Raw genomic sequence first — 23,677 nt, 5'->3', positions numbered from 1 at the left:
TCGAGTTATAACTCCATTAATATTAATAACACATGTCAACATGAAGAGTACCACCACGCATCATCTGCCCCTTTGATTTCCATCTCCGGTGGCCTCTCCCACCCTGGCACCGCTGGTCCCGCTGCCGCACAGGGCTCAGGTGCCGGAGCGAGGGCACGGGGCAGCTGGATGGTGCTGGCTGCATGCGCTGACACCAGCGCAGCAGGTGCCTCTGGCTGCACATCCTCCACCCACCCCAGCTGCCACGCTCCAGTACCCGGCGTGGAGCCGCCTCAGGTGTTGTTGAAAGGGAGCTGGAGCAGAGGGTGGACTCCAGGAGGGGAGGGATGCTGTCCCTTGAGCCGATGGGCAATGAGTCCTGAGGATATGCTGAGAAGATCCCCTTTCTGCAGGGTGGCTGCTTTGTGCTGGGATCTGTGTGGCAGCACTCGATACCCAGAGCTTTTCGAAACTCTAGCGCCCAGCATCTTCTGGCCCAAGCACAGGTGGGGTGGCCCACCCCCAGGGTGGAGGGCGTAACTCACATCTGCATTTTAGAGGTGCTTTTTTAGCCACTGAGAAGACCTGAGCTCCTGGACTCTTGCAGTGAGCATCAGAGTAAGAAACCATTACTGAGGGCTTTTACGAAATTCAACTCACCCTTGATTGTTCATAAACATGGCCCAACACTTCCCTCTCGGCCTTTGCAGAGTGGGTGTGCTTTGAAATGCTACAACTTTATAAAAAGGCTCACTGTTATAAAAAATAATTTGCATTGGTTCATTTCCCAAATACATTAATTACAATCCCAATAAGAGCATTCAGTATCTGCATTTCCACTTACAATGATGTGTTCCTAAGAGCAAGTGCTAGAAGCAGTTCATTCCTTGGCTTTTCCTAGCTCTCCTGGACCTTCTTATATGGAAAAATCAGAGAGTTACAAAATCAGTTTTCCTTTCCAAGGTGAGACAATACAAATAAAATAGCTAATACAACACTAATTTCACTTAGGATGTTGGCAACCAGAATAATTAGGCTTTAGATTGCACTAAATATTAGCAGGTGAAATACCTATTTGCTGATTTTTCTTCCAAGTCACGAAGAAATGAGCACTTATTTCATGTTCTTCATTTACTCATCAGCTCTATTCATTATAGACACATTTTCTGAAATAAGTATCCAGGTTTCGCTTCCGTATTATAATTAAAATTGGAAAAATGAAAAGGGTGCGGGTGCCATTTAGTATCTCTATTCAGATCATGGTATTTTCAGTTGTTTTTCCAGAAGGGGCATTTCCAGGAGTATCCAAGTCACTGCATTTTCCTTCCTCCCTCATAATGACATTTAAAAGACAATGTTCTGCCTTCTACAGGCAGCAGAAGCCTAGTTACCTAAAGCAAAAACCCCTCACAGCTCAGTTTTGTGTCCTGTTCTTCATGAATCAAGAGAAAATTGGACTGGTGAAGCTGTGGTCACTCACTCCCAGGCTTATTCACAAAACCCAGTTCCCTGCTGTGGATCTGCGAGGGCACGTTCCGCCTCCAGCTGGATCCCAAGCCATGCCAGCATTAGCATCTCCCCTCAGTTATCCGCACAGGAACAGCCACTCGGGCAGCAGCTGGCGGAGGTGGCAGCCCTCGAGGATGTGCTCAGGCTCTCCTGGTAGCAGCGAGCACTGTTTACACAGGTGGCTATGATCCAGATTTTGTTTTGGTATGGGAATAAAAAGAATGCAATAGTTATCGCAAACCATGATCTCATCTAGACAGAGACCAAATATTTTCTTGCTGAATAGAAGATCTGTTTTGGTGTTCTACTCACTGAGTAAACTTGACCAGAGAGCCAGAGGAAGGGACCACAGACACAGGGGTTTCTAAACAACACTTTTACTCCTCCTCCTGAGTCCATGTATATTGACATGGGGTAGCTGTGGAGCAAGATGCCAGCCAAAGAAGGGCGTTTTCTACTGAGATTGGACAGGATGTGGCACAAAACCCAACTTTAAGTTGCTGAAGTGCCTATTTTGGAAGTATAGTTGATCTGAATTCACATAGTCGCTGTGTCCTTGCAACACGCATGCAGAGAAAGGCACCACAGAGAGAGCATCAGACCTGAAGCTCATCCATTTGTGACCTGCAGGCACGTGTGTCTCTGGCCGTTATCTACACGGGGACCGGAGTCCCAGTCCCCTGTGCTGGGCATCACGGTCCATTGGGATGCACACACTCCAGTCGATGTTGTTAAAACTTGCACATAGGATGTGCCAATTGGGCTGGTACCGTCCTGATCAACAGAGCATAAATCACCCTAGTTGTGGTGTGAACCATGGCAGAGCCACTTTGGTCCTTGTTTTTGGGAGCTCGATAAGCACGTGGGCAGCTGCCTGCACTCCAAACACACGGGGAACAACAAGCAGTTGGTTTCCCTGGTTGGCTCTTTTCTTTAGAAATTACGAGCTGGTGAAATGGTGTTAAAATGAGTTTGGGGGTGAAGCAGCTTTGCTAACGTTGCTTCATGGGCTGTCTGAGGAATTGATTGCACAGGCAAAACTTAATGGCTCTTTTTCAAGAGAAGTGAAAACATTTGCAGTTCCACTTTTCACTAAAGGATAATTATAATGAAGCTGTTTGTGGTAGCAAACGACTGCTGTTTACTGTCCCTCACAGTCAAGTAAACAATATTCTTTAGCTTATATTAAGATCTTTCATGCGGCTCAATTACCACAAATGCGTGATCATAAGAAATAAGGAATATCAAAGGAAAAATAGATAGAATAACAGGCCCTGACATTATGTAAATCACTGATTGAGGAGTATGGTAAAGATGATTTTTTTTCATTTGAATATATTGAACAGTTATATTTGCGGAATTACTGCGTCTCTTGGGGCTTTTCTAGCATCGTGGCTTGTGTGTGTTACTCATGCATAACTAGCTGTCTGCATGCCAGGAACATTTTTCCCCATTTTATAAATGACAAGATTTTGATTTCACACCATAGTTACATCAATATTCCAGTCTCCCAAGATCCTCTTAATGCGATGACAATTGCGATATTAGTTCAGGCTGTTAATCCCAGGGCTCCTATATTTTAGCATCTCCCCAATCTCATCAGAATTATGTTCTTTCAAGAATATGTTGTTGTATTTATCTTCATATATATCCCATAAATAATGCTGGTGAGCATCCAAGCAACAGTTAGAACTATGTGATACATGTGGGCATCCTACAGACAAACCAGGGTAGGCTCCCTCAAAGGAAACCAGCGCTGTTTCTTCATGTGGACTTCTTTATTTTGCTTTATATTGTTTCAATTGACATTAGCAGTAAATTCTGATACAAATATATGTTTCGCCTGTAAGAAAAGGTTTTCCCCAGTGCAAGCACACGTAGATGCTCCAGCTCAGAAGGAGGTGCTAATTCCTCTATAGGAGCAGTGTAAGTTAACTGTCCTAACACAGGGAAACACGGCTATTAAGGCAGAAGTGAAAGTAATCAAGGAGCAATCAAGGCCTGGGAAGGCCAGCTGATATAAATTCAGCATAAGGCTCAGGTGGAAAATGATGGTGGCAGTGGTGTGGCTCGGGTGTGGTGGTGCTTCACTGCAAAGGGCAGGGCCGGAGGCAGAACAAGAGGGCTCTGGGATGAATTCAAATACAGCCATGACTTAGGGGAAGGGGCGTGAAGAACTGGAGGAAGCAACTCATTAGGAAAACAAGGTAAAATGTTTATGTACTTACCAGCAGACGCCTCAGATCCTGGAAGCATCGCTCATGTCAGCTTATTTAAATTTCCTATGAGACAATTTAAGAAGAGTATCCCTATTTTTGAAGGATCCAAGCAGGCATCTTACAGGGTGAACAACAAGGTCACTAGAGCTGGTTTGTTCTTGGCTAGCATGGTGAAATCCTCTTCCAAAGCCTCACAGCTCTGCAAGCTGTTCTTGGTTAAATGAAGAGAAGCAGGAGGGTAGCACAGGGGCCACGTGGATGGGACCTCTCTGCCCCTTTCGTTGCCGAGGCAGGTATGAACTGCTGGCTGAATGACTGCTGAAACAAGAGGGACAACATTGTGTGAGGCTGTGAGAAGTCTCTCTTTTTGCTGAGAGTATTGTTTAAATATCTTCTGGTAAACCTGAGATCCTCTGGTCACAACCTCTCTGGGTTGCAGGCTTCTGAGAGCATGGAGAACGAAGTTGGAGTTTTGTGGTCATGGGCACAAAACCCCTTTCCTAGGAGCAAATGCGTTTCTGGTATGTTTTGCAAATGTCTCTCAGATTTGCAAGGCACGAAGGAGATCAGGCCGCTATCAGTGCCAGCCACAGCGCTGTGCTGGGAGCTGCACCTCTCCAGCTGGAAAAGCAGAGGCGTGGAACGGGAGCCAGCTAGCAGGTGAGAGGCAGTAAAAAGGAAAAACTGTATTTGTGCTTGAGATAATCACTTTCGGATGATTTCTGTGTAAGTGCCGCTGCGCAGGGCAAGCCTAACACAAAGTAGAGCTGTTGTGTGTGTCACTGGGGGCTGGGTGGTCCCTATGCCTTGGAAGAAGGGGCTGCAGGTGTCCACGTGTCCTGAGTGAGTCCCAGGTCAAGGCAGGTTATCAAAAAAGTTTGGAGGTGATTTTGGCTCCCCTACGGGCCTCATGGAGCAGAACTTCATGGCACTTATTGTGGTCTCCAAGTAGGTGGCTCAAGTGGAAAACGCTGATCTGTAGGTCCTCGGGTGGAAATGGTTTTGATGCCTCACTATGAACATTCAGGCAAAGCAAAACCGTCCTGTTTTTATTAAACATGGGTGTTATTCTGGTCATGGTGTTTGTTGTGGTTGGTTGGTTTTGCTTTTTTTTTTTTTTTCCAAGCCTGCTCAAGGCGAGTTTCTGCCTGGGGAATAGAGGTTGAGTCCAAAGAGGTGTTTGTGCATTTCTTTCTCATGCCAATGACTGATTTGTGGTTAACGAGATAAAGTGGGGTTACCTTAAGCTCTCTGAATAATCTCACTCTTACTGTGCCATTCCAGTATTTAATTAGCCTAACTTTTTCCCCTTCAGTCTGAGTATAGAGACTTGGAACTAGCTATAATTTTAGAAGCGTTATCCATAACCCCAGCAATAATACTGCCAAATCTGTTGAAAGGCTGTGCTGTGCCACGATCTCTCTGTGCTCCTGGGAGCTTCGCATCAGGCTCGCAGATTTGGCAGTAATTGAGATGGAGTAAATATCACACACTGAGAAACTAGAACCAGCACTGTCATCAGTTCATGCTACCTTCATTTTCTGGCTTAAAATAACTTACTAGTAATTATTTTGGCACAAATAAGGGAATGTCCCCATACAACGCTGCCAGCCTGGGAAGAGCAGGGTGGATGGGAGCTGGCAGTGCCCTCCTGCTGGCTTGCAGCTTTGGGTCCTCCTCCACCAGGGTGGTGCTTCAGGGCTTCCTAACTCCACATGGATGGGGATTTTTTTCTATCTAAAAACCTGTGAAAGAGCCTTTGAGCAAATGTGAGCTTGTGGAACCATCCGTGGCAGCCTTCCTCAGCCTGCGTTGTGTGCAGAGGTGTGTTCTCCTGTTCACATGGGAACTGACACGTGATGACTTCATCTGATTCCTTTGGCTCTCAGACTGTGAGATGCGGTGATGAACTTGTTCCCTATTACTCTTCTCTTTCCCACTTAGTTTTGCAGGCTTCTGTCATATTCCCTGTCACCCACGCAGCAATCTCTTGCAGCCTGAAGTCGCAGTCTGTCTAGCCATTTCTCAAACGAACTACTTCATACCTTTGCTCGTCTTTTTCTTCTCTCCTGTAACAATCAAGTGAAATAGTAAGTTAATTTCAAGGACAGAAAACACAATGGAGGGGTTGATTAAGGCTTTTTTCAGAGCAGGGGTTTCCTTCAAGTGTCTGTTCTTAGTGCTGGCTCATACTTCTGCAGAACTGCATGTATTTTATGTATTTGTGTGTGTGTATATATATTTGAAGAATATAGAATTTTATCCCCCGTCCTGCTGCCTGGGTTCTGTCAGTGAGTTAAAATCTAGAATACATGGAAGAGCTGCTAGTCACTAAACACGAGCCATGCCTGGGGCTAGGGGTGCTTCCCAGGGTTCCTCTGTTTGGACACACTTACCTCTCGCATGCAGGAACTCTTTGGAATTCACATCTCTGCACTGACAGAGAAGATCTGGTTCCCCATCATGTTCTGAGCCCAAGTGTATGAAGCAGCTTGCTTTCCTTGTCTTTGCACTGAACAGAGATTGCAACCTTCTGCTCAGCTGTGAACTGGAGCCTTCGTGGCAGGACTTAATCTCTTTGACTTGGAGAAAGGAGCTGTTGCTGCCCCCAGGGCGGTGTCACATTAAAAGCCTCCCGTTCATAGGAAAGCTTGAAGAAATCCTTGCAGAGCTCTTCAGAGATTGTGCATGCGACCCAGAGAATATAAACATGTAATCTGGACATGTAAATATTTCCAGAAATATTTCCTGAATAAATAAAATTCCTTCCAGAATGACCTCACCCCTTGGCAAACCCCAGCCCATGTACTGTACGTTTCCAGCAGGGCTCCTCTGCGCCGTGCGTGGGGCTGGGTGCTGTGCCGCCCTGCAGAGCCGCGAGCCTCGCAGGATTGGGCACGGGCGAGTCTGGGCTGTGTCATGGGTGCCAAGCTCACTACGCTTGGCTGTAAAGTGTCTTTTCCCATCTTAATCCTGCTCTCCTTCCACGTCTGTGCGGCCTCTAAGCCAGGCCATGTGTAGGCAGACGGGAGGGAGTGGGAAACAAGCATCAATGACTTTTGTGGACCGTAAAGCAATTGGATTTTGGAACTGTTATAACTTTCCTTGTATTCTGGGTAACTGAGTCTGGAAGCAGATTTGGCCTTGGTTTCTGGAGCAGTTGTTACTAGGGTGATGTGCAGGGTTATTCGCACTGATCTGATCTTCCAGACCTCATGTGAAGTTTTTTTACATGAATTTTTTGGAGTTTGCCTTCCAGGTGATGTTCTGTCTCTGCAGCATCTGCCGGCTCCCGCAGGATCCCATTGTACGTTAGTGAGCACTTATCGGGACAGGGACAGCATTTCCCCCTCCAGACCCAGGGCAGATAGTGGTTTGCAGGAGATCTCTCCCCACATGGCAGATGACAAATAAATGTCGCTCAGTAACCTTCTCTTACTGCTTAAAGATGTGTTTTCCAGTTCAGTATTTGGGAGTTTTTTAGCCTGAGTTTTCCTTCAGGCCCATCTCCTGTCTTTCCCATTTTAACTCTACTTTCTGGCCACGTTGGCTCCGGGGCATTAATGGTGAGGCTTTCCTGGGTCGACTTGCTTACCAGTAACCGTACCCACTCTCTGTGACCAGTGTCCAAGTTGGAACTGTGAAAGCTGTGCTGAGAGCAAAGCACAAGTGACTTCTGTCAACTGATTTTTTTCCTGATTATCAGTTGAAATTTTGTTTCACAGAGAAAGACAGGGGAGCCTGGGTGAGGTGCTGCAAAGCCTCTGCTCCTCCCTCAGGTAAGAAGGCTCATGAGTGTGCTCTTTGGTGTGTGCTTCCGTCAGGGTGATCACCTTTGCCTTCAGAGAAGATCAGTTTATTCTCTGCTTGTCAAAAGTTATAAGAGCTGTAAGAACCGAAGTCTGAGAAGAACTTAAGAGTGTTTCCAAAGGGTATCCTTCTGAAAGGGTGATTTTAAAATCCATTTCATTTTGGGCCAATTTATTACTCGACCATGCTAAGCCCGAACTATGTTATCAAAGTGCAGTATTTGCCAGAACTGAGTAGGGCTGGCTAGAATGAAAGAATGTCATTTTCTGGAAAACCAAAACTTCAAAATTTGTTTTCTATGTGCATTGAGCACAACTGGTGCTCTAAAAAATCCCTGTGACTCATGGACGTGCGTATGCAGCCCAGTAGCAAGGCATCTCTACAGCACGGGAACCCAGTGTTCTGCTGGACACAGGCAGGAACGCCTGTCCTAGAGGGTGGAGTTGCTTCACCTGCCCTCCATCCCTTGGAAATGTGAAGAAGAAAGATCTGTGAAGGCAGACAGGCAGACCTCAGCGCTTGGCATGAAGTAGAGCAACCAATGCTGACGAGGGGCCTCAGCCCTGAGCTGCCCAGCAAAGGCTGTCCACTGGGAGAGGAGGGGGGCTCTGTCAGAAACCGCACACCAGTCTGCGCTAACGAGTTGTCAGTATTAGTTTAGGGAAAGTCCTCAATTTATTTTATTTAAAAAAAAAACAAAAACAAAACCACCCTCAGCCACACATCAAAACTCCCAAACAAACAGAAACTCCCTTGATATTAATTGTCATATTTGCACTGCAGAGTAATATCACATTTTTTTATACGATGAATGCTTCATTGTGCGATTCATACAGTTTACCAACAGTTTCTTCAGAAGCTCTTGGAGCAGCAAAGACAAGACTGGCCGAGAGGAGCATCTTGCCTTCTCCAATCTCCCCCTCGCATCAAGCATTTGTGCGTGTCCACAAGAGCAGGAGCTGGGGCTCCCGGCAGCACCTCGCGCTCGGACACTGCTGTGTGAGTCAGGCTCTGTTTTGGTGGCTCCATGACCTGTTTTTTCCGGCAGTGAGGCTTTGACAGGGGAAGCGTCTGCCAGCATTTTCCCTCTTGACCCACTGAGCAGTGCAGCGGACGCTAAGGATAGAGCTGAAGTTTCAGGTAGCTATTGGCAGTGTCTTTTGGAGTTTTCCCTTTTTGTATCTCTATTTCCAGTGCACTTAGGCTCGATTTTGGATCGAACAAACCAGATTCATTTCTGGCGTTTGTCTGCCTTGTCACTGAAATTGACGGTGAGTTGATTTTTAGGACGTGCTCGTTACTCGCTATGACAAAAGCGCACAGGCTCGTGAGCTGGCTGGGACCAACGCTGGGCGAGGCTGGGATGCTATGTATGCCCATCGTGGGGAGAAGCCCCTCTTGGCAGCCGCTGCTGCTGGCTTCTGGCAGGACGGTGGGAGGAGACGGTGCCGTCAGAGCTACGGGCTGAGGTCTGACACTGGGCAGCAAGCTCGGCTTTGGGAGGGGACTGCTGTAAAGCTGCTTAAGTACCATCTGCTCATCTTCAGTGCCCACACAGATACACTCAATCGTATTTAAGTCCATTCATATGTGAATGCTTGCTTAAATATTTCTTGACATTCCTTAAAGCACTCACTCGTGCTCCCGCAGAGCACAAGCATTGATTTCTCCAGGCCCTTCCAACGCACGGGCTCTGGCATTCGCTTTCCAGCTATTGTTCTGCTTCTTTTCCTCTCTCAGCTAATTATTGCCGTTCTTCTTAAATGATGCATTTAGTATTGAATGATATATTTTTAAAAGTCCTTGTGCTTGTCTTAGCTGGAAATATGTTCTGGCCTGACTTGTAATTCCCTCTGCAGCCTCATTGGAGTCAGGTAATATATACAAAACTATGAAGTAAAAAAAAATTGTACAATATGTCACTGCAGATTTAAAGATTTTTGGGGGTTTTAATGAAAAACTGTCCCAGGCAGACGAGAAATCATTTTGAAAAATTCCAAGCCCTAATTAAGGAAATAATTTACAAATATCCTGGGATTTAAATGTATGCCAAGGGCTTTGTTTGCCTGGAGCTGAAATAAGCCGGCACCCGAGTGCACCCTGCGAGGGTCCGGGAGCCTGGCCCTCCCCGTGTTTCTTGCTGCGGGAGCAGGAGTGAGGTCAGTAGTGAAGTAACTCTGGTCAATGCTAATTGAGTGAAATGGATTTTCCTGCCAGCACATGAGCAGAAGGGGAACGTGTATCCCTCTGGCTGCGGGGTGGCCCGCTGCAGTAATTGGATATGGCTGGGAAATATTGCATCCCTCCCTGTGTGCAGTCAGAGCCACGGAGCGGAGCTCCCCGACAGAGCTGCATCGCTCTGCAGGGCTTTCAGACTTTGCAGCCTAAATAGAAAGATGGTCAGAATGGAAACAAAAAAAAAAAAACCCTAAGTAAATTAGAGCAATTCCCGGTTCAGTTTGTAGTTGAGTTTCCTGTTATGACAAAAACTTCCCATTTAAACATTTTAATGCACTTGATCTTTTCACAAGCTACCAGTAAACTATTGCAAAAAATCTGTGACCCTTTAGTAACCTCCGAGTTTCAGCTCGGCCATGCGGAAAGGTCTAGGGCAGCGCCCAGCCCCAAATGTTTTGTGCTGCAAGCGGAGGATGCTGCAGTCGGAGTCAATGCAGCAAACTGTGAGCGTTGCAGAGTTCGTGGCAGTTCAGCACCCGCTGACTGTAGGCAAACACCCGCAGCCAGATCTGGTTTTCAGGGCTTGGATTGCTTCCTGCTCAGCAGAAGGATGTTGTGACAGAGAAACGCAACCGTTGTAGGAAGAGGTTTCTCCAGCCCAGTGTGGGCAGGAGGGTTGCTGCCAAACCAGGGTCAGAGCCAGAGTTGAAATCCAAGGGAATTTGCCCACAGCTTTCCCCAGAAGGAGTGAGCGAAACGCAGAGGCTGGAGGGCAGAGCAGCGGTGCTGGGCGCAGGGAGGGGGGCAGTCCCTGGGGGGAGCTCAGTCCTGGGGGGTCTGACCGAGCACAGCCCTGGGTGTGAGATGTTGGGGATGATCCTAGTGGCTTCAAACAGGCGTAAAGCTTTCCTAAGGCATGTAGGACATTGAAGTTCTGAGCAGTGTTTGGAAGTATCTGTTATGTTACGCTTAGTTTAAAAGCGTTTATTTCTGGGTTTGGTTTATGTCTAACTTGAAAAGAATAATTCTGGTGAATGAATCTGTGATAAATAGTTTCTCCCAGTGTCAGTCTTTTTTCTTCAGTGCTGATAACGCTGAGAGAGCCAAAGCTTATTCAGCCTCATAAACCAAATGAATGATTCACAGGCCCTGTCTCTACACAGCAACTCTAGTTATATGATATGTTATATAAATACCACATCATCTTAATCATACATCTGTATTCATTTTGATGGGAAGGCAATTAGTACTCTCTAGAACAGTTCTATTTAGTGACTTCCTAATATGCCAGAGAATAATTGTTCCAGAAACAAATGTTAAAATACGTTTCCAGTGGTCAACCACGCATTGCACCGCGCTGTCCCCATCGCTCCCCGGCAGGAACTGGACCCGTCCCTGCAGCTCGGTGCTGGGGAGGGGCGCAGGCAGGCGTCTCCATCTCCTGGCACGACAGTGGCCTCGTACAGAGGGGATATCGCATCAAACAATCTTTTTTAGAATAGGAAAGACTCCGGGGCAGGTTTATATAATAGACCTGGGGGAGGAACCTACAAGTCCAGGAAAACACTTGCATCATCCTCAGCAGTGGTCCCCAGCACAGAGTGACCGAGGTTGGTGTGGGGCCGTGTCCTGAGCTGGGGCGTGGGGTTTTACTGCTTCTGCCTTCGCTGTATAGACTGCTCCTGGCCACAGCAGATGCAGAGAAATGCAGTGTCTGGTGAATGTTTTAAAGTCAGTAACGCATGCCACAGAATAAGCAAGAGCTCCAATAACCAGGCTTTTGACCATTCGAGTTAAAGCATCTCTGTCTCTTCTGGAGTCATTATGCTTGTATAAACAAATATTCAGCAGCAGGGAGAGATGGTCCTGACTGAAGAGGAGCCCAGGCTTGGCCCGTGGCCTAAGCTATGCCTAGGACTAAACAGACAGGCTGAAGAGGTGCTGGTGACACACACAAGCTAACATCTGAGCTTTTTGCCATGTTGTTCTTGTATGATTGTGCCAACTGCTGAGGCCCCTGGAGCCAATCCCTGGGGAGTTTTGCCATTTTGCAGTTCCCTGTAGAAGAATGGAGTTCCACCCCTGCACTCATGTGCCCCAGGAGACAAAGAGTAACCGCAGCCCGCATTGTAAGCGGCTGTACCTGCCCTGAGCACCCCGACTGCCCCGCGCTGATGTCTCGGCGGAGGATGGCATCAGTGCTGCTGGTGCTTATCTGTCTGGAACACACACGGTGCTTTAGAAGGACGAGTGCAAGAACAAACCAGCCTGTTTGCAGTTAATTGTCTCTACTCTCCACAGCTTTAGAGAGAAGCGAAAAAAAAAAAGATCAAATCTCTGTAGTTTGTATTTGTCTGTTCTGGGGCTGATACACAAAATGTTATCAAAGTTATTTCTACCCTAAGTAGTGGTAAGGAGAGGTATTTTTTCTGGCCATCGCATGTTTGAGAGTCACCAATAGATGCCAAGAGGATCGTTCTTGTGCACTCGCTCTGGTAAAAGGCAGGAGCTCATCCCTGTGCAGCAACAGCTCCTGGTGTGCAGCTCCTGGCTGGGAGGGGAGCGAGGGCTGCCCTGTCCCCCCTGCAGCTCCAGCCCCTAACATTCCCTCTCGGCACTTTGGTTTCAGTTACATGCTTGCCTGCTTTCTGTTTTTGTAAGTGGGATTGGAAAAGGGATAAATGAAGCTATGTGATTGTGCAGGCTCAGGGAACAAAGTGTGCTCTACCTTTCACTTTTTTAGAACATTGAAGTGGCTCTGACCAAAGAGAGAGTTCGCAGTATGGGGTCGGCTTTCATTTTAAAATGGTTTTTTTTTGGTTTTTTTTTTCCAGCATAGTAGAACTAATGCAAGTCTAAGGCCAATGACAGAGGTTGTTTCAAAAGCACTTAGGTTTGTTTTCTGAGCACCAAGTTGTAGACACTCTAGATCTAAAAGATGTTTTCTCTCGGAGTCCATGTGCAAAAATACTGAAAATATTTTGTGAGCTGGTTCCCGTAAGCGCAGTTCCATAATCACTAGATAATCTGCAACTGCGAAAGAACCAGAAATACAAAATAGATTAACAGCTGAATGAGAGCAGGGGATGAAAGGAAACCACAACCTTTCAAATATTAAAAAAACCAGAATAAGATCTTTAAGAGCTTGCAAGAAACTCTTCACTGGTCACGTTGTCTGACTGCAGCCATGCAGAAGCTCCTCTCTTTTGCAGTACGTGGGAGATGGGCACACATTTTCTCTTTATGTTTCTTGCTATCCCATAACTCCTAGCTGTTTTCTGTGGGCAGACGGGAACTTGTCTAGCTCAGCCACAGGAGCTGGAGCAGCATCTCGCCTGCACTGACACCGCTGCCCACCCATCTGGGCAGGGGTGGTGTCAAACGTGAATGGGGAGTTCCTCTCTGGGTGCTCCGAGTTGCCTTCAGGTGACACCTCAACCAAAGCAGCCTGGCAGCTGTGAAAATTTGTCTCAGCTAAACCTTTATGGATGCATTTCTGATTCTTTTTCTTTTTTCCATGGTGTATATAAAGCCATGCAAATATTTTTTTTTCCAGAGCAAATGTTTACGGAGCGTGCTTTACAGTCCTCCATCAACAGAACAGGAATCCTTTGCTGTGCAAGCATCCCCCAAGAGCTGGGGCTCTGCGTCTTCAACAGCATCTCCAAAGGCCATGCACTCAAACCTGCTCTCTTCCAAGGGCTTATTTCTCCTGTCGATTGATCTCATACATGGGCGAGGAGTTATTTTGACTTTGTTTCAGGCTATGTGTCATCTGAAACCCCAAGTACAGCTGTGATGCCCAATTTAACACCTGGTCAAGGTTCCTGTGGAACACTATGGGACATGAGTTAGGTGTGGGGAAGCCTGAGCACCTGAATGCTGTGCAATGTCTCTCAGCAAAAGTATTGCTGTAAGATGCTCTTAGCTGTTGTCATTTCCACTCCTGGAACCTCTTCTTAAGCACCGCGATCTGTCATAATTATGTTTACTCTTTTTGAAGAGTAAACAACCAGTGATGTTGTTTTCAGCTCTAAAGCATCTGACCCCATGCTCCTTCCTCACCTTCTCCTGCGAGGGATGCTGGCAGGCACCGTGTACCGAGGGCTCTCCCAGTTCTGCCTCTTTTCATAACGGAGCGTGATCACACTGACACACCAGTTCTTTTAAAGATGAAAAGAGCAGTTTCTTTAGAATGTTTTTTTTTTTAAATGCATAGTCTTGTTGAGCCAAACTACCTTTCTTTTACCTTTCAGTGTGTGTTTGTTCAAGCTTGATCTACAAAGTGGTTTAACTTTTGCAAAATTTCATACGTGTCCTAAGTTTTCTCTTGGTTTTTGGCTTAGGGCGTGATTTATTGCAAAGACAAAGTAAACGACACAAAGCCAGGCTTGTTCTTTAGGCACTTGTTGCCTCAGGTTTTGTGGTGTTTCCCTCTCATGGTAGATGGGCTAGGGCAGTTTCCAGCCCATGTTTCATTGTAAACTGTAAAATCTGTGACCTGGAAAAATCAGGATGCCAAGCTCTTAGGATTGTTCCTACCGTGGCTCAGGCAGATAATTAGCTCACTCGTTCAATACATTAACGGTGGTCAGAAAATTCACATGAGTTAGTATTTGCAGGTGGAATGTCTGTTTGTAGAAGGCAGCGGTTGTCTGGAGTCTCTGCGCACCCTGGACGCAGCTCAGCACGCAGCCAAGGTGCAGCGAGGGGTTGCTCTTTGATCTGTGTGTGTTCTGCGGTGGCCAGGACGTCGCTGCGGCTTGGCAAGGTGCTGTTTGGACTTGGGTGTGAGCTGCTTTTCACCTAAGGAGAAGATTGTCAAAACAGACTGGGCACATAAGGAAAAAACAGATGGGCTGCGTAGCTGCCCAGGTCCTTTTCCAAGCACTGCCCAGCAAGGGAAGTGTAAGCATGCAATCCCAGTGTAGAGGTAAGCTACAGTAGCCGGCTAATGTTCCTTCTTTGGGAAGACGCTGTCATTACAGACTCATTAAGAGGCAAACGCCCCAGTGTTAATTGCATTGGATCTGCGCTGACAGTGCCTCAAACATGCCTCCACCCTGCACTGCCTCTGCACCCCACAGAAAAGACATTTCACCATTAAAGAAAGCTCTTTCTGGGTGTCAAAGCTCAGCAGTGCCCAGAAATGTGGCGCCTGAGAAGCATTCTGTTCTTTGTACCAGTGGCCAGGCCTGAATCATGCAAACCAATGTGCTGCCCGTGGAGCTCAACCTTCACGGCAGCCGGTGCAGCGTTGGCTGGGATTGTCAGTGCATTTGCACGATCCTAAAGCTGCTCTGCACGGCTTTGGGACGGACCCTGTGTGACGGACCCTGGTCACTCTGTGACCAGCTCCCTTTGTGTTAAACAGCAGTGTGAGGCCACGGCCTCGCCCCTGTGCTGTCCCAGCTGATGCTCAGAGCACGAGACGTCGCACAAGCACAGCAGGACCGCTCACCAACCCACCCCCCTGAGCGCCCGCTCTGTTTGGGGACTGCTGGACTTAGACATTGCTTTTGAAACATCATGTTTCTTAGCCACGGGTAGGCTTGTCCTCTCTTGTTCAGCCCTTTGATGGACCTGTTCATGACCACTGCCATATCCTGTCTCTGTGAGCCCCAGTTCTCTGGGTTCCGTGAGAATCCATTTTGTTGTTGTCCCTCTTGCTGTCTGTATTCCAAACCTGTCTGATTGCGTAGCAATTAAATATCCCCGTAGAAGAACTGTTTCAGTTGTGGGGTTAAGTCCCCCCTTGCTTATCGCGTTGGGCTGTTTCCCATTTATTATTACTTTGATTCATCGCTACTTAATTTTTTGGAAAAGATCTTTGCAGAAGTAGGAGTTGTTGATGAAGCCAAGCTCAGAATCACCAGTCACGGATGGTTTGCTGACAGCATCTTGATTTGGCAAAGATGAGCTTCAATTACTGTAGCTCCTTAAAGAAAAGACAAATCTGACATGTAGATCAAATATCTAGATTCGATCAAACGTTCCACCATATATTAAGGTTGTTAAGCTACTATCTTAAATAACCTGCTCTTTTTTCTTTGTTATTTTTCCCAGCGCTAATTAACATCTCTCTAGACTCTCGGAATTCGTACAATTTCTTCTATGTTTTAGCCAGGCAAGAGCTTTTAAAAATATTCTCCTACTGCATTTGGGGGGAAAAAAAAGAAAAAAAAAAAAGTAGAGAAAACTTGTACCAAAAGCAGAATTTTCGTAATTATTTCTGCAGCAAGAGATTGTATTGCTTTTAAAATATATCAAGCATCCCTCTTACAGTGAATTGTGTGCATTCTGCCCCTGAAAGGTTTCAGTGCAGCAGTGACCTTGGAGGGTCTCAGGAAGAGAAGCCCTTTATGTTTGAATTGCTATCCTGACATGTAATGAAGAGGTTGCCATGGCAAATACGCGGGTTTTTTTACGTAATCAGAGAAAATAAGTGAATAAATCACATCAGATTGATTCATAAATTACTGCTGCTCAAAGCAGTAGTAACTCCTCTATACCAAGACATGGTCAAAGTTTTTTAGGTTATAAAAACCAAACAGATGCAGTAGAGTGTTAAATTTAAATAAAGCCATTTGAAGCAGTTCTGCTTCCGTTGCCTTGCAGGTTTAGAAGCGTTCAATTACATTACAAAACAGCCAAACCCCAAAAAGCTTCCCATGCAGCTTCACAGAACATATCCGAGCATTAGCCCCAACAGGTCTTTTGTGTTGTACCACTTCACTGCACAGGGGAAAGAAAATCGTCATTGTACACACAAAGAGTCTAAGAGCTCCTTACATTTTGGCACTATTATCTGATTATATACACATAAATCTGCTTATATAATTCTACTTGAACACCAGGGAATTGTTTTGCCAGCAATTTGCACTCTCGTAGCTGAGACCTTGCAGCCCTGCTTTAAAAAATTACTTAACTCTTCCAACTCTCAATTGCACTCAGTTGAAAGTAACGTCACTTTTTTAGTCTAAAATATTGCAATTTTATTTTGTTCAAAACAGTCCAGGCATAGAAAATGTTAATTTTTTTAGGGTAAATTTTAACTGAATGTATTTTTCGGATTCTGTGCTTCCTCCTTCCAAGGCAGCTTTGCTCTGCGTGTCTGTGCTAAGGTCCCAGGGCAGAGCTCTTCATGGCGTTATTGCAAGCAGACTGATCTAAGCCTTGTCTTAGCAGCCTAGCAGTCTGAGACTGCCTCCGCGAGAGAAGATATATGCTCTAGCCTTAAGCTGGTCTATCTTCAGTCTATAATAGGTAAAGTGAAGAGAGTTTGGATAAAATATGACAGAAAATGGTTTTGATGGAAATTTCGAGCCTTTTCACCTTCCTGACAAATGCTTGTAGGGGATATTCTTCATCTAATCCACAAGGAAGATAAGAACTGCAGGAAGAGGCGCCAGGGTGCCTGCGGTCGCGGGGCAGAGCTGCCAGCGTGGGAGCACCCAGCGCCAGGGCAGAGAGCTGCTCGCCACCAGAACAGAGATTTAAAGGATGCAGGTGATTGGAGGGGAACTGGCTGAGGTCTGCGAGGTCAAAAGGAGGTGTTTAACCTCATTAAGTTGCTTTGTTATAAAGGGAAGGGTGAATGTCTCAGCTGTTACATTGCCCAGTGAGAAGGCAAAAGTGACAGCCCAGCAGAATTATTGAAAGCCTCTTATCGTGTTAGCGGCAGATGGGTTCTGGAAACAGAGCAGTGGCTGCGTGATGGGAACTGCAGGTTTTCCTGGAATCCTGGATGTTGTGCAAACCCAACTCCTTTCAGGCCCAACAGACGTGAGTGAAGTAAAATAGATTTTTTGAGTGGAAAACTGCCAATTATTCCAGATTGTTGTGGTAGTTCAGTGATTCACACAGGACTTCGGGAGCCTGTTGGGGAGAACTTCTTCTTAAAATGCGCTACAATTTACGAAGCTATTTGTGAATAAGGCAGTCACATTTTAGATCAAGTCTTCCATGCAGTTTTTTTGAGCTTCCTGAGGCTTTTCAGTGGCCAAACGGAGCCTGGAGGCTGGGTACCCTCAGGGTGGGCAGAGGGTGCGAATCGGGGGCTCGGGGAGCTCAGGACCAGATCCCTGACCTGATGGGCGGCTCTGGGGGCAGCACAGGGTGCTGCCTGGCCGGCCAGGTTCTCTGCTGGCACCCAAGGCAGGGCTGTTAACTGGCTGCTCAGCAGCTGCAAGATCCTTATTAAAAACAAACAAACCCCAAACACCCCTCCTCCCAAAAATCTCAAAGCCAACCCCCCCTGGACATTACTTTGTAAAAGCTTCTGACCTGTGTAACATAGACAGAAAGACAACGAGGGTTCTTTTTTACCCTGTGGAACCCCTGCTCCCGCGCAGGCTGCGAGGGCTGCTGCTTCCCAGCTGATGCTTTATTTACAGCTTTGGCTTTCCAGCCTCAGGCAGAGCAAAAGAAAATTTACCCCAAGTGTTTGTGATTAGGAAGAAAAAATCACACTTAAAAAAAGAGGGAATTGGGCTGAGGTAGGTTAGTGTGTGTCGTCACCTGATTCAATATTCAGTAAGGGATTCTGCTTGTGGAGCAAATCTCTTCAAGGAGTGTCAGCCAGCACTTCGGCTGTGGAGTCACAGGGTGGCAATCAAGGCAGACGTGTCCCTCTTTTTCCACTTGGAAGAGCTGCAGGGACCAACGAGCATTATTGTCCATCTGAAACCCAGAGTCCCGTACATAAAATAAAGCACCTAGGGCACACGGCCATGGTAGGAATACAGAAAATACGACAGCACCAGTGGATAAAATTGTCCGTTGACCTGGGTGTTCAGGCATGGTTCATAAATGCAAACTGTAGAAGAACATATTTAATTGGTCCATGATTACATATTAATTACCTTTCTATGGCATGTGTGCTCAGGAGGAATGAAAGGTCTCTAAGCAGAACGAGTCATTTCCTTTAAGGAAACAGAAGACGGGCACGTGCCAGAGGCAGCCACTGATGGGGATCGCTCTACCTTGTTAGGTTTGCTCAAATAGCCTTTTGCAAACCACTACCCAGTGCTGAGGGGAAAACATCCCATCTTTCTAGAAGCCATGTGTGATGTGCGCAGCTCCGTCTTCTGCTCCCGCTGTGCCCGTCCAGGAGCACTGACTGGGGTGAGGGGCAGGCTGGGATGAGCGCTGGGTGTTTCACTTGGAAAGCAGCATCGCCTTTCATCAGATACATAATAAAACTTCACTCTGTCAGCTCTAGGACATCTGCGATGAGAGCCCCACAGCCTGACAAATGTGGACTGGGAAGGAAACACAACTGCTCTAAAGCTGCTCCATGTGGGATGGGAGGAGGGGCAGCCAAGAAAAAACACCTGCAGGAGAGAAGAAATCCTCCGGGATGCTGAAGCCGTGGGCCAGGCAGGGCTGGGCTGCAGCAGCCCGGATCAGGCACGGGTCCAGCGTGCCCGGGGTGGGAGCATGGTGCCCCCAGCCTCATCCGTAGCTGGGAGCCTGGGAATCACTCCTATCATGGCATCCTTACTGCAGAATGGATTGGGAATGTGTTCACCAGAGAGGCTGCCAACAAGACACGTATGTGCTGGACCGTGCTGCCTGACATCAGCATCATGACTGGAACCCTCTGGGCCTCCAAGATATGGATACAGCGAGTGTAAAGAGGCCTCCTTAAAAAATCCAAAGGTCCTGGGCAGAGCGGGCAGGGAGGAAAAAAGCAGCACTATATTCACTTATTTTTTTTTTTTTACCTTACTTAACTTCTCAGTAATATAACATCATTTGATGCAAGCGATAGAATGTACACCTGACATCAATTTTACTATAAATGCCAAGAAATTTTTATGCAGTTTATAGAAACTGTGACAGATCTTTAAAACAAATCCTTTTTTGCTTTTTTTTTTTCTCATGACTTTTCAGTGTTGGCAGTTTAGGAAATCTGAAAATTGAATCCATCCATCTGGCACTGGGAAAACAAACAACATATTTGTCTCTGTATTCTCTCTTCACTCCAACGCTTAAAGACCCTAAACGCTATGAAGTAAATGTGAAACAGTAGGGGGAGAGAAGGTTCAAATCGCTTCCTCCTCAGTTTATTGGCTTGGTCATGTTGTAAAGAGATGATCTGAATTATTCACCAATATTTCCTCTTTAGTCTTGAGCACTCAAAAACTTACAGAGTGTCTGAAATCACACGGCTGGTAAAATACCGTGAAGTGGTCTGAAAATGCAGGCATCAGTCTGCAAGGCTGCGTTTTGTGACATGAAGTCACCAGGGCCAGGAGGGCTCCCAGGCTCTTACCTGCGTGGGTATCGAAGCGCATCACAGGAGGCTTTTTCAAGAGGTGATAAGAAGAAGCAGCACTGTTCCAAGATAATTATTTAAACCACAATAATCTGATGTTGCTCATTAAGGACTCCATAGACGCTCAGAAATGATGCTATTGTTCTCTCCATTTCACCAGACTCCTTTGTTAGGGTTCCTCAGCCATTTCATGGGCTGATGGAGGTTTTTCATCATCATTTTTTCTCCTTTTGGGCTGGGGAGGAATGCCAGGAAATGGGCAACGGAGTGTCACCAGTGAGCCCAGCTGGTCCCTCTATGAGTTGTCCTTATTAGTAAAATGCAGTGAGCCACAACCTCTCTTCCTCCAGCAGCAGAATGAGATTGTTTCAGAAATTCAGAACTCTGGGCCCCCACTCTGCAGTGACATCCCCAGACACCCCCCCCACAAGGCTTTGTGCACGCTGCTGTAAGTGGTTTGATGTAGGATTTCCTCTAGTTTTTCCTTTTTCTGGAATAATAACAGGTTTTTTTCAGCAGGAAAGCTTTGCTTACAGAGAGCAGGTCCTGGTGCCGTGTGTGTGTGCGCTCCCTGAGCCTGAAAACTAAATATGCTCAGTGTGTGCAGCTCCACGTCAGGAAAATGCAGTGATTAACCCTGTCTGAGGATCTGGCCCATATTTTCTCACTGTTCTTTGCCTTTTTATGTAGCACTGAGCTGCTTTGCTGGCCAGCTAAGCAACGTGCAGCGCTCTGTGTGCTGATCTGAAGATTTAGCACCTTCTCATACTGAAGGATAACCCTGATAGTGCTTCCCTCTACAGAAGGCATTTTGGCCTTCAACACCATGAACTTGCATCCTTCAGATACTGATTAAATTTTGAGAGAAGCTGTAGGAACTTCTGACTATCCATTTTTGTGTCTGTGTTTAGATCGGTCGGGGATTGATCGCTCTTCACCTTGCTAAATAAGAGAAAGTGGTAAAGCTGAGATCTTTATCCGAAAAGCTATAAGCACACTAGCCCAATTATTTTCATTAAACTGCCTTCCCCTCTCTGTACCCTTGGTCACATAATCAGGAATGAAAATCATTATCTATTTCATTCACATCTGTTACTAATTTTTTGAAGCCTCCTTTAAATCTGATTAGAACTTCCCATCTAAACCCAACAAATTCTGAACTCAAGGCTAAAATGTATCAGGTTAGCTTAGTAATTCACATAATATTTTTATTTTCTCTTCCTAATTGAATTTGTCCATTGATTTGCATTACTGCTCTCCTGCCCAGTTATTATTAACTGTTTATGAAATGTCACAGGTATACAATGCACTGTGAAGACACTGACAGCAAATTGCTTTTCTGGTTAATCTAGCCCGTCATTTCTGTCCCTTGCCCGGGCAATTTGCTGTCCGTCTAAACCAGCTCTGCCTCCCCACTCAGCTCTAATAAGGCTATTTCCTTATGGCTTACCAGGAATGTATCTGAAATGTTAACTCTTGAGGACAGTCCTGTATGAATGTTATGAATTCTGAGGAAATATCCCACTTGGCCAGAGGCAGAACAGGTGAAAAGATAAGGTGATTTAGTACCAGTGCTCCATCCATTGCCCAGCTGTGGCTGCCCCTTCCCTGGAGGGGTTCAAGGCCAGGCTGGATGGGGCTTGGAGCCCCTCATCCTGTGGGAGGTCTCCCTGCCCATGGTAAGATTGGGCTTTAAGGTCCCAAATCCACCCAAATAATTCTATAATTCTGTGATTCTACCCCCTCATCAGCATCCCTGTGAGTTTCCATTGCTGTGGGGTTGCCAGAGCAGCACGGCAGCATCTAGAGAGAGCAGATGCATGGGAACGCACCAGGCTTCGCTCCACAGCCGTGTGGTTTCCTGTTCTCATTGTCAGTTATTTAGAAAGGCCTCAGAACAGAAACAGTCGCCCGTCCCTCTGGGGTGATGCTTTCTCCTTCAGCCCAGCATCCTAGAGAGAACCCTGCTGTGACAGCAGCTCCCTGTGCTGATGTTGGGACTGGAGCCAGGGCTGGAACTGGGGTTGGGAAAGGGACTGGGACTGGAGCTGGGACTGGGCTCCGCATCCTGCCTGGACGGAGGGACGGCAGGGTGGCTGCTTACGCTGCTGCGTTTAGAGGAAGGGCAAAAATAACCGGTTGAGTTTCACTTTCTGTCTGGGTGACGAGAGGGATGGACTCACAGATACGGTATTGCCTTGTAGAAATGCCTGAATAAAGCCACTGTTTGGGCTGGTTTAGCACTCGATGAAGGGCTGTCCTGGAGGAGCCGGTGGCAGGGCGACAGCGAAGGCGGCTGGGAGGCAGAAAGCCCCTCAGCCTCCAGTCAGCTCTGAGTCAGGCTGATCGGAGCAATGATGGCATTTGCTGTCATCCGGCCTCCAATTTTCTTGTCTCTTTATCTCAGCACTTTGAGGGCTGCAGGCGTAACGGCATTTTGGCAAGGAGACTCTACTGTAATGCTGGGGTTTTTTCTTTTGCAATTGTTTCAAGTTTTATGCCTTGTTATGCAGTAATGGGAGAATTCAAACGCTGACCTTTTGTATAACCACAAAAGAGCCTTTCGGGGTGATACATTGACCTCTGATGATTCCTGCAGTTTCTGCAGAAGCCTGTGTATAAGTTCATAATCCACTCTTTCCTTCCTCTTTGGGGGTGGCTGAAAGGCATTCTAAAGGTAGTATTTATTGTTTTATTAATAAATATTTCTCTACCTTCTGCAGATCACAAAGAGCTTCACAATTATAAACTATTATTATTCTGCTATTAGTCTTGTGAAGCAAGAGAAGTTTAAAGGGAGAGCTGAGGCATCAAGGCTCTCTTCTCTGCTTTCGCCATTAATCATTCATTGTATTCCTCCTGTTTTTTAATTCTGTAACAAAGAGATGTGACCCAAAGGGTGATTCCTGGGTTGTGAGTCTGAAGTCAGAAGCTAGAGGGTAAATTTCTGCTGTGTCCCTTCCTGGGCTGTGTCAGGGGTTCTCTGCCAAGGCAGACCCACTGCTGTAAGTGACTGCAGCAGCACCTCCAGCTCCTGGGCAGTGGGACCCTGCTCAGCTGTCTGCTCTTCCCACCCCCGCATCCCCATTTCCAAAAGGAATGCTTTGTGTGATAAGGGATTTACTATTCCACAGCTGCATGCATTCACCCAGTAGCATCCTCTTAGACTGCTCATTTTCTCTTTCACCTTTCCCACTTCTCTGTAGCACCTTATCTTGTATGACACCAACCGCTCTCCAGTGACCTGGTCTCAAGGAGAAAGGCACCCAGCCCCTCTACATCCTGCAGCAAAATTGGTGCTGCCTCAGCTCACCTGCTCCCAGCTGGCCCGGTGACAACTGCCCCAAAGTGCTGCAAAATCCCAGAGGCTCCCACAGCTGCAGGCAGCGCCAAGGCTCCTCCTACACACACGTATGCACTGCCTGTATCTAATAATAGTGTGTCATAAGGGTCAAGTGTCTTTAGGTCTAAGAAAACAGTTTGATAGTTAGGCCATTCTTTGATCCTAATGCCCTGAAGTCCTTTGGAAGCTCTCGTGTGGAAACGTGGTGGATCCTATTCCTGTCAGTTCTCTGCTTTTGAGATTTTTCTCTGTCGTTATTCGCTCTCTGCTTTGTTTTACTTTGCACTCCAGAAATTTGTCATGTCCCAAGTGGCCTTGATCAGAAGCAGAAGGCATAGATTTCCCTCGGTTTCCCCA

The 23,677-nt window shown here is 46.6% G+C and overlaps 1 long non-coding RNA gene across 1 annotated transcript; it reads right to left on the bottom strand.

Annotated features, from left to right (window-relative positions):
- Window positions 1-13,950: 13,950 nt before the first annotated feature.
- LOC128853630 (uncharacterized) lies at window positions 13,951-22,054 on the bottom strand. Its single transcript, XR_008452244.1, has 3 exons — window positions 21,810-22,054; window positions 18,216-18,347; window positions 13,951-15,633 (listed from the first exon to the last, which is right to left on the bottom strand). It is a non-coding gene; the product is annotated as an uncharacterized LOC128853630 (long non-coding RNA).
- Window positions 22,055-23,677: the final 1,623 nt, after the last annotated feature.

Source organism: Cuculus canorus, chromosome 14 (genome assembly GCF_017976375.1).
Source record: "Cuculus canorus isolate bCucCan1 chromosome 14, bCucCan1.pri, whole genome shotgun sequence".
NCBI lineage: Eukaryota > Metazoa > Chordata > Aves > Cuculiformes > Cuculidae > Cuculus > Cuculus canorus.
Note: the sequence above shows the minus strand (reverse complement) of the source record. Positions and strands in the feature narration are given on the sequence as shown.